Here is a 19,298-nt window from a genome sequence, read left to right on the forward strand (position 1 = left end):
GCTTATATATTTTTTTTTTTTTTTTGCCTAAATATGCCGCACTGATATATAAGCTACATGCCCCAACGTCCAGGGAAAAAGCTGTGGCTTACAATCTGAAAAACACATTAGTCTGTTGCTTATCCTTTCAATGTTAACAATATGTAGAAGGCTTTGCAACCCACTTTTTGGGTGGATTAGAGAAATCTTAATCATGTTCGATTCAGTGTATAACAGAGTTTCACGCGAAGACATCAACCTTGAAAACGTAAAACTACGATGTCTATCGAAACTACTACAAGGTATATTTATATACAGTATGGTCTTGAGCAACTGTCAGACATGTGCCAAGAACAAAAGTATGACATAATATATACTCCATTTTCAAATGGGGATACTTGTAAATCTGTCCTTTATTTTGAAGATGAAATGATCCTATTTATTCAAATTTATTTAAAAGATCTAAATATATCCCATATAAATAAAAGCCAATATTGTTTTTATCTTATACTGGAGGTGATTCATGATGAAGATATTGGTGTGTCTGCTTCTGTAACTACAAACACAAAACTTATGTTACATTTTTACTGCACTGAAATGAGACTCATATATTATGAGTAACACAATTAATTTTGAAATCATTCAAGTGTGATAACTGAAAAAATAACCCTGTGACAGCTGCCAGTCGAAAATACACACAGAAAGTACTACATAGATGTACTTTAATTACCTATCCCATCGTTTTGATGTACAAGACGATCTGTTGCCACTGATGATGGAGAATCCAGGATCCTTTTTGTTACAGATCTAAGTGTTTTTTCCTGAGAATAAGGCTAGCTATCACGAACATAAATATTCATTTGACAAATATCAATATGCATGATTTCATAATAATGTGCATATTTGATAATGAGGTTACCATCATCAAAGTCATGTACTTGATTTTTGATTGGAAAAAAAATGATCAATACACATACATCAGTCCTGATTATAGTTTTATCAAAATAATCTGGACATCAGTAACAGTACCAAAGTCATTCTGCAGGAAGTAATTGATAGACTAACCTGACCAGTGCTCGTTCCACCATGTTTTTCTAAAACATTCAGATTTGGAGCACTGAATCACTGATAAAACTGAAATCAGAATGTTCAACCAAGTCAGTCTCCGTAGTATAAACTCCATAATTAACATCCCAATCTCGACTTTTACTGGTTCAAATCCACCAGCTCAATATCAAAAAGTGTACCATTCCGCTAGCATGCCTTCCTAAACTAGCAGTAAACTCTACTATTGCTGCTATCCACACACGATAGTATATCAATAAAATTTCACCATCTACACACACAAGGGTAGTACATGATATAACTAGCCATCAACCAAAGTCCAAAACCCAAAACTAGTGGTCCAATGCCACCAGACCAACCTTACACACTAGAAGCCCAATTCAATCAGTCCTACACCCAATACTGGTGATCCAATTCCACCAGTCCTACACCCAATACTGGTGATCCTTCAGTCCTACACCCAATACTAATGATCCAATTCCATGAGTCCTACACCCAACACTGGTGATCCACCAGTCCTACACTCAATACTGGTGATCCATCAGTCCTACACCCAATACTGGTGATCCATCAGTCCTACACTCAATACTGGTAATCCATCAGTCCTACACCCAATACTGGTGATCAACCAGTCCTACACTCAATACTGGTGATTCATCAGTCCTACACTCAGTACTGGTGATCCAATTCCATCAGTCCTACACCCAATACACGTGATCCATCAGTCCTACACCCAATACTGGTGATCCATCAGTCCTACACCCAATACTGGTGATTTACCAGTCCTACACTCAATACTGATGATTCATCAGTCCCACACCCAATACTGGTGATCCCATTCCACCAGTCCTACAACCAGTTCTGGTGATCAAATTCCACCAGTCCTACACCCAATACACGTGATCCATCAGTCCTACACCCAATACTGGTGATCCACCAGTCCTACACTCAATACTGGTGATCCATCAGTCCTACACCCAATACTGGTGATCCATCAGTCCTACACCCAATACTGGCAATCCAATTCCACCAGTCCTACACCCAATACTGGTGATCCACAATACTGGTGATCCACTAGTCCTACACTCAATACTGGTGATCCACCAGTCCTACACTCAATACTGGTGATCCACCAGTCCTACACCCAATACTGGTGATCCAATTCCATCAGTCCTACACCCAATACACGTGATCCATCAGTCCTACACCCAATACTGGTGATCCACTAGTCCTACACTCAATACTGGTGATCCATCAGTCCTACACCCAATACTGGTGATCCATCAGTCCTACACCCAATACTGGTGATCCATCAGTCCTACACCCAATACTGGTGATCCAATTCCACCAGTCCTATACCCAATACTGGTGATCCACCAGTCCTACGCCCAATACTGGTGATCCAATTCCATCAGTCCTTCACCCAATACTGATGATCCACCAGTCCTACACCCAGTACTGGTAATCCAATTCCACCAGTCCTACACCCAATACACGTGATCCATCAGTCCTACACCCAATACTGGTGATCCACCAGTCCTTCACTCAATACTGGTGATCCACCAGTCCTACACCCAATACTGGTGATCCAATTCCATCAGTCCTACACCCAATACTGGTGATCCACCAGTCCTACACTCAATACTGGTGATCCATCAGTCCTACACCCAATACTGGTGATCCATCAGTCCTACACCCAATACTGGTGATCCATCAGTCCTACACCCAATACTGGTGATCCAATTCCACCAGTCCTACACCCAACACTGGTGATCCACCAGTCCTACACTCAATACTGGTGATCCACCAGTCCTACACCCAATACTGGTGATCCAATTCCACCAGTCCTATACCCAATACTGGTGATCCACCAGTCCTACACCCAATACTGGTGATCCAATTCCACCAGTCCTACACCCAATACTGGTGATCCATCAGTCCAACACCCAATACTGGTGATCCAATTCCACCAGTCCTACGCCCAATACTAGTGATCCAATCCCTACACCCAATACTTGTGATCCAATTCCACCATTCCTACACCCAGTACTGGTGATCCAATTCCACTAGTTCAGATGTATACAAAACCCTAGTGGTACAAGTCCACTAGTTCAGATGTATACAAAACCCTAGTGGTACAAGTCCACTAGTTCAGATGTATACAAAACCCTAGTGGTACAAGTCCACTAGTTCAGATGTATACAAAACCCTGGAGGATTCTAAAAGATACAACATTCAATGGTAGAAGTTCAATTCCATTTAGTAATACTTTACATCAAAAAAATTCAAATACATTAGAGCAATTTGGTTTTGCAGATAAAGAAATTCAAGTACACAGTCAAATGCATTATATGTATACATAGTTCCTACTCCTTAGTGCCAGATTACTCCAAGCAGACACTTAAACCACTCAAACATGGGGTTATCAGGTAAATTTTTGTACACAAATATGTACAGGTTATTCAGTTTACTTAGTGTACGTACATGGAATGCAACGAGTAAAAAATGAAAATTCCATTAAATGAAAAACTTTCTAGATTGAAAACATTTCTACTCAGTGTAAAATTAGTCTGATTTTTTTAATGGAATCATGCATGTCTATTTATGAGCTTGGCTGCAAGCACCACTGAACACAAGTTTAAGTTCTAGCATATAATGGCTTTCGTTTTTACAGCTTCTTTCAAATTTCAGATGAAAAGCACTGAAGCATTTTGAAGACATAAAATAATGTCTGATTCCTGATACCTCCTGAAGAGTGGGAGTACGCTTTGTTATCAAGCCTTTAGCACCTATTTCAAGGCCCATACATAGCCTACACTTTTCTGTCTTTTTTGGCATTTTATGCACTTTTCATTTGGACTAAACCTAAAACGATCCTGGATTATATGGATAAAAAACCAATGAAAAGATTTACACTGCAGTGACATCAAACTTCACTGAAGCAATTACCAACAAGTAAAATCCTACAATTCATTTTTAATATTTCTGCAATAGATCATTTCTAAGATAAACAGTTTGTTGGAAAGAAATTTTTTCGACTTGGCAGACTGAACATCCAAGTATCTGATCCTGTAACAATCACTTTGACAACTATATGAACTGTTCCTGTCCAATTAGTTGTGTGAATTTCTAATGATCATCCAAGTATTGATATTTATGATCTAAAAATGCTACAGTTGATGTCTGCTTGTTTATAGGTTAACTTTAGAAATTTGTCACATGCAATACTTGGACAAAGGTAATTTCCTTACAAATTTTGACATAACATTTTCATTTTGTAAACTAACGACAAGCAATAAAGTTTTGTGATTTCTGGGTAACTCCAAAATGGAAAAGTTCTATTCCATTTCAAGATATTGCAATATATAACATGCACAGGTGAGCACAAGTATTCCAATGTCATAATATATAGGAGACTGAATTTAGCAGAGCACAAGTGTTTCAATGTGATAAGATAATATATAGGAGACTGAATTTAGCAGAGCACATGTGTTCCAATGTCATAATATATAGGAGACTGAATTTAGCAGAGCACAAGTGTTTCAATGTGATAAGATAATATATAGGAGACTGAATTTAGCAGAGCACAAGTGTTCCAATGTCATAATATATAGGAGACTGAATTTAGCAGAGCACAAGTGTTCCAATGTCATAATATATAGGAGACTGAATTTAGCAGAGCACATGTGTTCCAATGTGATAAGATAATATATAGGAGACTGAATTTAGCAGAGCACAAGTGTTCCAATGTCATAATATATAGGAGACTGAATTTAGCAGAGCACAAGTGTTCCAATGTCATAATATATAGGAGACTGAATTTAGCAGAGCACATGTGTTCCAATGTCATAATATATAGGAGACTGAATTTAGCAGAGTACAAGTGTTTCAATGTGATAAGATAATATATAGGAGACTGAATTTAGCAGAGCACAATTGTTCCAATGTCATAATATATAGGAGACTGAATTTAGCAGAGCACAAGTGTTTCAATGTGTCATAATATATAGGAGACTGAATTTAGCAGAGCACAAGTGTTCCAATGTCATAATATATAGGAGACTGAATTTAGCAGAGCACAAGTGTTCCAATGTGATAAGATAATATATAGGAGACTGAATTTAGCAGAGCACAAGTGTTCCAATGTCATAATATATAGGAGACTGAATTTAGCAGAGCACATGTGTTCCAATGTCATAATATATAGGAGACTGAATTTAGCAGAGCACATGTGTTCCAATGTGATAATATATAGGAGACTGAATTTAGCAGAGCACAAGTGTTTCAATGTGATAAGATAATATACAGGAGACTGAATTTAGCAGAGCACATGTGTTCCAATGTCATAATATATAGGAGACTGAATTTAGCAGAGCACAAGTGTTCCAATGTCATAATATATAGGAGACTGAATTTAGCAGAGCACAATTGTTCCAATGTCATAATATATAGGAGACTGAATTTAGCAGAGCACAAGTGTTTCAATGTGATAAGATAATATATAGGAGACTGAATTTAGCAGAGCACAATTGTTCCAATGTCATAATATATAGGAGACTGAATTTAGCAGAGCACAAGTGTTCCAATGTCATAATATATAGGAGACTGAATTTAGCAGAGCACAAGTGTTCCAATGTCATAATATATAGGAGACTGAATTTAGCAGAGCACATGTGTTTCAATGTGATAAGATAATATATAGGAGACTGAATTTAGCAGAGCACAATTGTTCCAATGTCATAATATATAGGAGACTGAATTTAGCAGAGCACAAGTGTTCCAATGTCATAATATATAGGAGACTGAATTTAGCAGAGCACATGTGTTTCAATGTGATAAGATAATATATAGGAGACTGAATTTATCAGAGCACAATTGTTCCAATGTCATAATATATAGGAGACTGAATTTAGCAGAGCACAAGTGTTTCAATGTGATAAGATAATATATAGGAGACTGAATTTAGCAGAGCACAATTGTTCCAATGTCATAATATATAGGAGACTGAATTTAGCAGAGCACAAGTGTTCCAATGTCATAATATATAGGAGACTGAATTTAGCAGAGCACAAGTGTTCCAATGTCATAATATATAGGAGACTGAATTTAGCAGAGCACAAGTGTTCCAATGTCATAATATATAGGAGACTGAATTTAGCAGAGTAAACGTGTTCCAATGTGATAAGATAATATAAAGGAGACTGAATTTAGCAGAGCACAAGTGTTCCAGTGTGATAATATATAGGAGACTGAATTTAGCAGAGTAAACATGTTCCAATGTCATAATATATAGGAGACTGAATTTAGCAGAGCACAAGTGTTCCAATGTGATAATATATAGGAGACTGAATTTAGCAGAGCACAAGTGTTCCAATGTGATAAGATAATATATAGGAGACTGAATTTAGCAGAGCACATGTGTTCCAATGTGATAAGATAATATATAGGAGACTGAATTTAGCAGAGCACAAGTGTTCCAATTTCATAAGATTATATATAGGAGTCTAGGAGACTGAATTTAGCAGAGCACAAGTATTCCAATTTCATAAGATGATATATAGGAGTCTAGGAGACTGGATTTAGCAATGTGTATTAACTTGGACCTGCGGTGTACCTATATATATAATGAAATGTAACAAAGTTTTCATTTCATAATAACAGTTGATGATCAATCCCCATCATGTTATGTATCAGCATCATGTGTATACATACAATGTAAAAATCGGATTCACTTCACAAATCAAACAGTGCTAATTCATGTACCTGTTGTCAATTCACTTGCCATGAACCATACTACTTACCAGTGTTATTGCCATACATGAAGCTCTGTCCTGAACCAACTGGCCGTCTCGTCCCTACTCCCCCAGCCCTGAGGATGGGTGGAGGGGGAGGAGGTTGAGTTGTCGGGGTATATGGCATGGCCGTGTCCCCTAGTACATAAGTATAAGGTGCATCCCAATCAGTCTGTCCCTCCCACGGATACATCCACGCTTGATCACTTTGACGCATTTAAAATTTTAAATTGTCTAAAATCAGTTCTTCAGTCACTGAAAAACTGTCTAAAAGTCATAAATGACGAAAGAGTGGCGACTCTGGTGACACGTTTGGCGTTAAATATTATTCACAGTTTTTAGGCCATGTTTTTACCAAACACAATGACTGGTTTTCATCAATCAGCATAAGAAACTTACAGTCTAAGGTATAACTTAGCTAAACACCTCACTCAACAAGTTCAAACATAAAACATTTTTCTAAGCTATCAGTTTATCATAGACTATGTAAATCTTGCTAAATATAACAGATTTCCACCTCCTCAATCTAGAACTATATATCAAGTCAGAATGTCAGCCCTGTACAAAACTCCAATTATTATGCCTTACACTGTCGATGTTATCAAATCTTGATAATGTCCCTTTATCACACAGCCTCCTCACACAGCAGATATGTAGGTGTCCAACAGTAGCAGAAGACATACGTCAATCAAATCATCAAATGTTTTAATGTCTCCAAAATCTTCATTAGAAAATGAGCTCCATATATGAAGGAAACAAAGAAACTAACCATGTGTTTCTTTTCCAACAGAAAAAATACACACTTCTAAGAAGTGTCTCCAACCTTATCAATACTATTAATCTTCAAATAGAAACTGTATCCAATCACTATTTTCTTGCTAATGATGTTGCTGTCAGTTCCATGCAGGTTTGCATGTCATTATTGCTGTTTCATTCAGTGATGCACATGCTATGAGGTATATATGTATGTACCACCTGTGATGGCCTGTCGTCATTTTATATATGCACGCAGCTCTATCTGTCGCCAGTTTAACACAGCAAATATGGAGGTAGAAAAAAACTTAACTAGAACAGCTTCCTCAAATAAATTACCTTTAAAATGACTAAATATACTATTTTGCACAACAAAAAAAAAGGAGATAAAAAAAATCACACAGTTATCAAGGTGTAAAAAAACGAAGAACAAAACATTAACAAAAATTCCTAACTTCATTATGCAGACTCAGACAGCCAGTTATTTGAAAATATAATTTGTTTCGATTTATCGGTCCCTTGATCTCTAAATTGAGACATTACCTTTAGATCTATAGGTATCGGCACAAGCTGTGAATCTACCAATCCATCTACCATAAAAAAAATTTATGTAAAACCCAGATAACCAAGCCCGCAGAAAACACACATCCATAGATATGTATGTATGACTGTGGGAAAAGTGTTTTTGTATTTTCTTATAGGATTGCTGTTGATTTACTACCAAATGGAATTAAATTAAGGCATGATTCAAATTAATACTATGGGGTCTTGCCTGCAGCTGGTGTACACAGGTATATACAAGTCACAGCATGTTAACTACAAATGTTGACTTAAATTAGGCGTTACCAAATTACTTTTTGATTTTTTAATCTTTTGACGGCTTCTTTTTCCACATCTATACCATATCTATATGTAATATATACACTGAAAGGATTAAGAAATGCAACATCCTTGATTGTAAATTATTTTGTATTGAATCAACATAGCATAAAAAGTAAGATGAATATTAGTGCACCTTACCAAATACCCCAATCAATGTGAAAAAGTTGTCATCTGAGACAAAAAACTTGTACACATCTGGTGTGCCTAAATTACCAATATTAGCACGACTTGCCCACCTGTGTGACAGCATATGAATGGCAGCAGAAAAGGCACAAAAATACCAGTTAGTAATGGAAAGCATCAAATCCACTCAAAATTGTGAAAAATCAGCTGAAAGTGGCAAATTTATGCCCATGTCACCAGTATGGTGGTTTGTCATTGACACTTTACCATTGAGAATGTCATATGCAATGGTTGATGGCATATGTGCAAAGACATTTCCCTATGAGACTTTGGAGGTCCATGCTCTTCATAGAACAATCTCAATTCATGCCATTTCAATAGATGGCGGTCAACATGTGCGAGAGATTTGGAGGTGGATTAGTAATGGGTTTGGGAAGGAATTTTCCTTAGCTTAAAGACAACTTAACTGATCATGAATGGAAATTTAATGACTGTACTCTATCGAGATGAGATCCTGAGGCCTCATGTTATGCCTTTTATTAAAAGACACCATTTACCTTTCAGTATGATTATGCTAGGCCACATGTTTGTTGCAAATGTTCGTAGGGACTTTCTTGGAACCCCCAAACATCAGTCTTATTGATTGGCCTCCAAACAGCCCCAATTTCTCCCTTATCGAACACATGTGGAATGAATTAGACAAAAGAGTTCGGAATCGAGAAAACATCCCAAATAACCTCCGCCAATTGGCCAAAAATGCTTATCAAGGAAAAGAATAACACTCCTCTACGGACAATCAATTTCTTTAGGAACTCCATGCCTCGCAGAATAAGAGATGCTATAGCTGTTCAGGGAGGGCATACACGATATTACGGATTAGTCTAACAACTGCCATTATTTCAACTTTGTGTACATTAAGGTACCATAATTCATGGCTGCCTGATGAAGTCTTAGAAAATTTGTAGACAGATGATCCAATATTCAAAGTTAACTATTGCATTTCACATTTGGTATATTGCTTATAAATATTATTTTATCAAACTGTTAAGTTGAAGTTGCAGTTCTTTTTCCTCTTGTAAAGAAGTTATTTAGGCCACAACAGTTCAGTCTGCAAAATATTGTCTGTCTTTTGAGGCTCATATAAAGATCTTGTAGGGTAGTGTTCATGCTCCCCTCCCTGTGGCAGTTTGTTTCACAGAAAAATGGATCAACCTGTGTTATCTCTAGCCCTTCGACTTGACATTACCCTAATTCTGCTCTGGATTGCATGTGACAGACCACACTCTATTACAAGGAGACCCAAAATTATTGTGGCTATTCACAGAGCAATAAACCCATACAACAAAACAAATTTTATTTAATCTCACATCACACTGTCAATCTGCATCTTTATGATTTATCAATCTGTTATGTCAAATGCAGTGTTCTTTTTCTCTAATTTTCAATTCATGAGAAAGCCTTTTTATCCAAGTTCAAAACATCATGTTCAAAACAGTCTTGAAAGTTTCAATCCATGGTTCACTATTACAATCCACGCAATGCCTTATGTTCAATACCAAAAACTCATCAGTTGTTCCTTAAGTAGCAAGCTACATATTAGTTTATAATAGATTAGCTATTTATGTTTTTTGACGAAAACAGTCAATAAATTTGGGGCATCATAGCTGTACACTATCGACCTTGTCAACTTGAAGAAACAATATAAATTGTTGATGGTGTGATAAAATATACAACCAGATATGTGTAATAGTAGTTGTTGCCAACCAGACTAGTTTGTGACAGAGCCTCTTTTCGTGTTTGGCACGGTATTGGTCAGCGGTCCAATATCAGGTACCTTGAAAATTATATGATTTTTTTTTTATTTCAAACTTTAACAGTGTTTCTTAACTGAAAAGCCTTTTGTAGAAAAAAAAAGATCATTTTAAATAAGAAGTGGTTATCTTGCCCAGAGTAGTAGGTTTGATGTAAAACTAGTGTTTGAACATTTCCCTTCTAGTTACCAATATTCCTGGCCAATACCAAATTGAAATAACCAAAGAACAATGGCTTAGTTGAAATTTGTTTTGATATTTTCAGTCATTGATTTACATCTTCTGTATTCTTACAAATGACCTATATCAAAGATTGTACAACTACACATTTAGAATTACATACAGTAAAGCTGAACAATGAATTAAACTCCATCACAACCTGTTCCGTTCTCCTAGGACTCGTCAGTGATGCTAAGCGTCTAAATTCTGAAGTCTTGGAGGCAACTGAGGAAATCCACAGTGATCAAAAGGAAAGTCCAAATTTAGACAGGTAGGTGTACTATCCCCATAGTCACTAGATAAATTACTACATCAGATGAGACGGGATTTTGTTTACTATAAGGACAAAAAAAATGGCCTAAAAACTGAACTGATGTGTTTGCATTCTTTTCTAAATTGGCCTCCAAGGAAAGATTCAAACAAATTCTTTAAACGTAGAATTCCTTTAAACAATCACATATAGTCACCCACAAGTGTAAGTATATTGTGTTCTACATTGATTTTTATGTTTGTAAATACCTGATGTCTGTGATTGCACTTTCTCAGAAAGAATTTGTGCTTAAAGCATTTTTTACAAATCAAAACTAAGGCGAGCATAAGCCAATATTTTATTTGTAGCCTTAATTTTATCTGCATGACATTGAAAGGTCAACCGGTTATTAAAAAATCCATATATACAACAAAACAAAGATTTCACTGTCTTAAAGAGTATACAAAGAAAAATTGTTCTCTGAAATTACCAAGGCAACCTTTCAATTAATCGATCAAAATTAATTTGAATTGTGGTCAAATTATCCCAGAATCTGCCTAAAGGGGGATAACTGGACTAAAAATGTGAACTATCTCTTTTTTTAGAGTCCATCATTATTATGATTGTAAATGTGTAATAAGGGTTTGTGGTCAATTTGTGAAACATAGCATTGCTTGTCTCAACATTTTTTAATCCAACACTTACCATGCTTTCTGTTATGAATATAAATGAATTATACTCCTACTCATGATATTCTATGATCTAGGCTAAAAGATATTTTCAAAGATTTATCTATGTTCTGGTTTCCTCTTCCTCTTTTTGCCAAATGTTTCAGTTTATCTATCTCAGATGTTTAAGCTCTGATTATAATTGACAGTAAGGTTTTAGCTTACATGGCCCAAAGGGCAGGGTCCCGCTGTCATCTGGTGTCAACTTTTTTCTCTACACAACTTCTCAATAACCAATGGACTGAATGTTTTGGTATTTGGCTGGTAATCTCCTTGGATAAATGCCAACAGATTTTGCAAAAAGAAATTACCCTGGCTTATATTCAAGGGCACGGGGATCAGATTTGTAAGAACCTTTAAACAACTTCTTCTCATGAACTATGAGACCCAGATGTAGGATATTTGGTTGGAATATTCCTAGAATAAAGCCCAACAAGAAATTATCTTGATCTATATTTAAGGTCACAGGGGTCAGATTTATTAAAACCTTTCAACAACTTCTGCTCATGAACTAAAAGTCTTTGAGGTATATTTGGATCAGGTGAGCCCTATAAGCCTATTTGGTTTCTTGTTTTTAAATGGCTTAGCTACCTATGTACTGATAAATTGTAATAGCCGTGCCTAACAATCAACAAAGCTGAGATTATTTAATTGATATTGGTAATTGTATCCAAATCAATGTCATAAAGAGAATCAACTGCAAGTTGTAATTATGTCTGATGAAGGTCAAAAAAAATCACTCAACCCAAGGCAGCTTCTGAAACTTATCAGGTAATCTGATCATAACCATAGCTCTAAAGTAGCAAGAGTATAACACAAGTTTTTTTTCAGTTTTTCAAAAGAATGGAATTTGAGATTATAAAACAGGAAATTTGAATTCACAATTTATGCACTAGACTACATAACTAAAAAATATGAAATAAATGATACCAGGTACATATAAAAAAAACTGTAGGTAGTGTTACTTATGATATAACACTAAAATTATTTTTGTAGAGAAGACCTTGTTTACAACAAACATCGAACAATTACAGGTTTTTTCTTTCTGTGGTAGCATATGTTCACTATATAGGTACAACATCCTTTGACCATTACAGTAAATTTGTTACAGTGACGATCAGCCACATTCAATGTAACACTATGTAAGGCTTTAAAACACTGAAACATCTTGTATAGCAGTTCCCAAGTTTCAAACTGATGAAGGGTCTAAATTTTTCAGTAACACGTTACATAATCGCAGATTAAGCAAATGGAAGTTAGTTTCTGCCAGCTAGCTGTCAACCTCCCAACACAATCATAAAAGTTCGACTGAGCTCCGTGCAACAACATAATAACAACATCGCATTTTTGTTTTTTTTTAACACAGGTAAAATCATGATTTAATCTTTTTGGTCTGCTCAAAGAAGCCTGTAGAGTTCTACATTAAAATGATAGATGATTCATTGTCTCTATAAATACTGCATCTGCTCTACGCAACAGAAATACTAGATGGAAATTTTTACATTTTTCTGCTCCTGTGTCAGTGATGTATCATATGTCTATCTGCTGATAACAAAATCACTGATTCACACCCCCTAATTTTGACAAATCACTCCAATGACAGCATCATAACGAGAGAACAAAAAAATCATACGTATTTTCCATAGCTCAACTGCTCAGCTAAAATCAGGAAGTTTTTTGACAATTTTTTTACATCTATATATTATTGCAACAAGTGAAAGGTTATGAGCAACAGAAATCAACATTCTGAGCTCCTCTGGAAGCACAAAACCTTTTGGTTAATTTCATCACCTGAGACTGTACTTTCATTTAGTGTATTTCCTTGACATTTTTAATTGATGTGATGCAATCTCTGTATATTCAAGCACCTACCTTCCTAAGGAACATTTTTTATTTTTCAAATGGTCCCTACAATTTATTCTTTATTCTGAGAAACAGAGTAAGATTTGTTTCATAAATTTTGATATGTTTATGGTATGAATTGGAAACTCTTATTAGATTATCATTATTCTTCCTTCTGGCCAGACTTATAATTATCATTAATTAGACATCTAAATCTGTGGCCGACATGATTTTGTGTAACATTTTCTAAAGAAACTCAAACTCAATGCAGATCACATGATAATGAAATCACAATAACATCATGATCATCTCCATGGCCTCAGTCTCCTAGTCTCATGGCTGACAGAGTTATCCACCTTTGAGTCATAACAAAGAACACATTGCTGCACCTTATAAATTCATAAACCAGGAATTCAATTGTTGACTCCATTAACAGTGTAAGAAAGATGCAAATACAGATCGGCTATAATTTTAGTTGTACCAACACATAACATTGGAGTAGAATAATAGAATTCATTCAGTTTTTCTCTACCTGAAATTTACTGCTGCTGGTGTCTGTATAAAAAGGTATTAGGGAAAACAGTCACATTTTTTTTTATTTTACATTCACTTTAGGGAAAATAACATTATTTTTTTCACAGAAGTATGGCTAACTACGGCAAAATAAACATTCAATTCAACCTTTTTTTTTTAATAAATTTGCTCACAAGCATACTTGACTCTCAAAATTCTTCTGCATCATCAGATAGGCATATCCACACTTCCAGTTTGAAAAAGATATCAAAGATATCTTTTTCTTACACCCTCTACCAACATAACCACCATCCCACCCATAACATAACCCCCTCCCATCCCCCAACATAACCCTCACCCCACCCCAAACATAACCCCTTCCCCTCCCCCAACATAACCCTCACCCCACCCATAACAATATCCCCTCCCCTCCCCTTCCCCGACATAACCCTCACCCTACCCCCAACAAAAAATAAATGAATAAGGAGGTCGGGGTGTGCTGCAGCGTCTAGGTGACCAGAAAACCAGACTGTGTCACATGAATCAGACTAACCTTTCTAACGATAATGTGCTTGACCAATAATCCATGCACAGGTTTTCTCTAGATACTTCTGTGTCAGTTCACATCAATACCAATATACATGTACCATGTTTCCAAATAGTTGCTATTAAATAAACTATATGCTAGTCTACATATGGCACTGAGTCTCATTCTTATATTGCTCAGCTCCACATAATAAACCTGTTATCTTTGTTCAGTTAAATGTTTGCATTGTAAAAGTTAAGGCACGCTGAACTAAACTATAAAATTGTCACTCAAAACTGAAATATTGTCTGACATGGCCCTATATGGTATAGCGGATATTCCTAGATTTTAATGAAAAACAGAACTTTAAATTTCATCGTATAGTATGGACCCATAGATATTTTGAAAAAGATAAATGGTTTAAATTTCCACCTCAATGATTTTAATTGTCATTCACCGAGAAAGTTTGAAAATATCAGCTTGGTCTATATGCTGCACTATTATCATCACCTTTCAAATTATATTGTTACACATGAAATAATTGAACAGATCACATGAAATACTTTTATTTAATTTTGAATATGGAGAATCAATACATTTTTTAATCAAGAGTTTCCTGTGACTTTACAGAGTTGTGGTTCCTACAGTCCGAAATGCACTTTGCTAAAAATTATTTTTTTCTGTAAATGCTGCTTATTGTTTTCATGCTATGAAATTATTTTCACCATACATCTTGTTTTTCACTGCAAAAAATGTAATAAATACATGTAACAAGAAAGGAATATTGACACTATAACTTTATAATTACAGTTCTTATTTGAACATTTTACTGATACAACTACAATCACCCCAGGTCAACAGTCAAAATGCATACACGTAATCAACTTAACATTTTTAACCTTTTAAAGATTTTTGAGAGTCTCCTAACAGATATGATTTTGTTTCAGATAGATTTATCATCATACTAACATGTACCCTGGAATCTTTCATACATGTATGTAGTTTGTTTTAGTACAACACATGCCCATGTTCTGTTCAGAAACCTCTGTTTATAAAGACTTGCTAGGCCCTGACCCCAGCATGCCCTACCCCAACAAAACCTGTCCCAGACCAGCAGACAAATTATACACCCTGATCCTGGATCAACCACAAGTATTATAAACATAATGAACCTACTCCTGGGTCTATTTATAACCACTGCCCATAACACTGGGGGTTCACCATAGGTTTATTTTACATTCATTCAGAAAGGAAATGAAATGGAGTAACTTCCTTCATATAATCTTACATTCATTTCTCTCTTACAAATACATTGAACGTTTCTCACTGCTGTGTTTGAAAATCACAATAGATGGGAGGTTCCAACGGGGAAATTATCAAACAAGAATTCTATACCTATGTAATATCCACTTCAAAACAGTCTAGATTGCTGCAAAATTATCATGTGCTTCAGGTGGTCTATAGCAACATGTACCTGTCACTTGGACATCAAATGAAAATTAAACCATGTCATTTTTTTCAAAAGTTCAGACATTTCAGTGAGCAACTGATGAATCACAAAGACAGTTGCCTGCCCTTGACCATACCAATGAAAAACATGAAGACACTAAAGGCAACTGACCTTGACCTAGCAAAGAACATCCAATCAAACTTAAAGACAATCAACTGTCCTTGACCTTGGGGTTTAAGAAAATCATGATTCATGATTGAAATGATGATCCCTATACAAGATAACACAATAAAGAAAACTCAATAAATGTCTTTGACCTTAAGGTAAGGACTTGGCACAAGCTATTGCAATTGACAAGGTCATTCTATGACCTTCCTGGAAGAAATCATCAAACACCAACATAAGACAAGCAGCAATGTAACAACTGAAATTCATTCTTCAGGAAGAAAAAAAATACAAAGACAAACAAATCAAGGTAACAGACCCAACAAATCCTTCAAGAAAGTCATAATGACCTTGACCTTGAGATGAAGGAAGAACCACACACAAAAACAGGCTCTGAACACCTCCTATTACTTCTGAATAAGCTGGTATAAAACCATAAAATTTGATGGAATTCAAAAGGTGTATCCCCAGTTTTTCACACATCCTTTTGTAGATTTGGAAACATTGTCAAGGTTAAATTGCACTCAAATTTATCAAATGACCTCTCATTCATCTTGCAGTATTCATCTCACAAACTTATGTGGACATGTCTGTGAAATCCACAAATTTACATATTATACACTGACTAGCCTATTACACGGTGACTGGGATATGACTTTGTTCCTAAAAAATAACCAAAATCACATTAAACCTAGCAAACATTTATTTTGTCATGAAACATTATCAAAGTCTAAAAATCAAAATTTATTTTCATGTGGGAAAGTAACCATAATAGATACAGTACTTCCAGCCTACATGGTATATGTATTGAAAGTAGAGCACTACTAAGGCAGTGACCATTGCATCTACCTTTTAAGTATAGCCAGCACTTTCAGTAAACATATCTCTGAGTAAAAAAATATTTACCTTGTCATAGATTAATGGAACTATTCATAAAGATATTGTAAAAGTTACCGTTAAAGCAGTTTTAGCTTTTTGAAGTGACAAATCCATACCCACACTGATATATACTGGGTTAATTTTAATATTATATGGAAATTGGTGAATTACAACTAAGGAAACACCCGACAGGACTTAATGTCATTGTAGTGCTAACCTCTCCTAGTTCCTCTAGAGGACCCACCTGTTCCTATTGTATGTTGTTTGATTACAAAACTCTGTGCCAGTAATTGTTATCCATAAACCCCCTCCTCCCCACCACCACCACCATCACTACATTTATCAGGTGATGGTCAGAAAAAAGGACAAAGGTTATCTGAACCTTGAGTGACCAAATATAGAGGGTCCTCAGAGGGGCTTGCTTAGACAGTTTCCCATTGTTCAAATGCAAGAAAGACAATTTGGCTTGAACATAAGTCAAAACATTGTCATGTAAGCACAACATGAAAGGGGGAACTTTGAAGATTTTATTTTTTATTTGTTTGTTCACATAATTTTAATTTGTCATATGAACTGTGTTAACTTGATATATACTCCTGCATATGTTGATGTGCAGTAAAAATTTACAAAGATGGCAATACATTTTTCAATCTTATCAACAAATGAACACCTTCATTTCATTTTTTATGGGACATAACTATCTGTCTGCTTTGAAGATTATCAAGCATTCATAATTGACAAGTCACACATGAATCCATTTAAAATGAAGAATTTACATCTCTGTTTTAATAACATTTTCACGTTTCTTTTAATGACAAAATAAGCTATGATATATCATAAACAAGTTTAAAAATTAATATAACTTGAAAAAAAATAAAGTTAGGTTTATAAACATTAGTCATAATTTTTTTTCTTTAACATGTATATTTCAACCGTCACATTCAACTTGTCTTGGCATGTGTTACAGTTACGTTCCTGTCATCTGCACTAGCTAGATATCAAATAACTGTGGCATTTTTTTTTAAATCTGAACGAATTTCATTTGCATTTACGTGTTTCAAATTGGAAAACAATTACCCCGTGACGGGCCCCAGCTTCGTTAGCCAATATGGCCGATCAACTGGATACACAGTCGATTCCACCCACATTTTCAGTCTACCGGTCAAACAATCTGTTTATTGAATTAAACAGTTTCATTGCTCGGCACTGTGATATAGCAGATGACAATGGGTGACGATTAGAGTGGTATTTTAGCAGTCTAAATGGAGGTATTCTTTGTTCCTGGCCAGACGTGCTCCGCGACGTTATGCCCATGACCCTGGGGCTGGCTCTGTGTTTTCATACGAGAGTAATAACAAACGATAAATACTATATGAAATTAAAACTGACACAGGTAAACATGTACAGGAATCAACTCACCTTACCACCAGTGAAAACGCGAGTCGGATTTTGTTCCCTAGGTCGGCGTAGTTTTTGTGTGGGCGAAGGCTTAGAAATCCCGTCCCTGAGAATGGGTGGGGACCAACTATGGGGCAATATCCATATATGGACGAGACTGTAACGTCACTCGCTCCTCGCGCGCCGCTCCCTGCCCTGATTGGGCTAGCCGACCCCACGTGGATGGTTGTTGTCGTGGGTAGGAACAGTATGGCAGTGACGTATTTCCCCCTGGAGGGCGTGGGTATTTTTCGTGCCTCGGTACGACAAAGTACAGAGATAAAGTTGGCGCGAGACGGAGGGGTGCCAATCCTACCGTGACGCGGGCTCAGCTGATAAAAATCAGTCACCGTAGAGACAAAACGAAAGTAAAAGCCTCTGGGTACCTTCTGTATGGTAGGTTGGGGATACGTTCCGGACAAAATGTTACCGATGAAAAAAAAATCACTAAATATATGGTGTTGGGGTCGGGCAAACCAAGATACCTGTGTCCGTGACACGTTGTGATGGCCCAGAGTGGTGCACAATCTAACCACCACTTGGATAAAGTCCAGACGGGCGGGCTGGGCAGGACAAGTCCATTTGATTAGAGACTCGGGCTGGTCGTGTAACCGGCAATTTTCAATAGATAGGCGATCCGAGATATTGATTTAGACCCTGAGCTCTACCCCCAGTTTTTGCACTGAAAAGCCGGCTTTATTTTATAATAAGCTTACTGGTGTGGCTGAAACCTCTGTCCCTAGTCTGGCAGGGCGATCGATCGTTGGGGCTCGTGGTGTATATACCTTACTACAGCTGACGCCCTGGGGACTCCAGTCAAGCATTTATTATTCATGCTTGAGGAACGCACACCCACGGGGTTTACCTTTGAATAATTCATGTGC

At 36.3% G+C, this 19,298-nt stretch overlaps 1 protein-coding gene across 2 annotated transcripts in view; it reads right to left on the reverse strand.

Moving 5' to 3' along the window:
* LOC132557348 (NGFI-A-binding protein 1-like) overlaps nucleotides 1–18,465 on the reverse strand; it is a 52,360-nt gene extending 33,895 nt beyond the window's left edge. The window contains exon 1 of one of the 2 annotated variants that reach the window (XM_060221836.1): nucleotides 18,397–18,465. The gene's annotated coding sequence lies outside the window, so the exon portion shown is untranslated. The remainder of the gene's footprint in view (nucleotides 1–18,396) is intronic. The other variant, XM_060221839.1, reaches the window with a different exon arrangement.
* Nucleotides 18,466–19,298: the final 833 nt, after the last annotated feature.

Source organism: Ylistrum balloti, unplaced genomic scaffold (assembly GCF_031769215.1).
Source record: "Ylistrum balloti isolate Yb309-2 unplaced genomic scaffold, AGI_CSIRO_Ybal_v1 Utg370662, whole genome shotgun sequence".
NCBI lineage: Eukaryota > Metazoa > Mollusca > Bivalvia > Pectinida > Pectinidae > Ylistrum > Ylistrum balloti.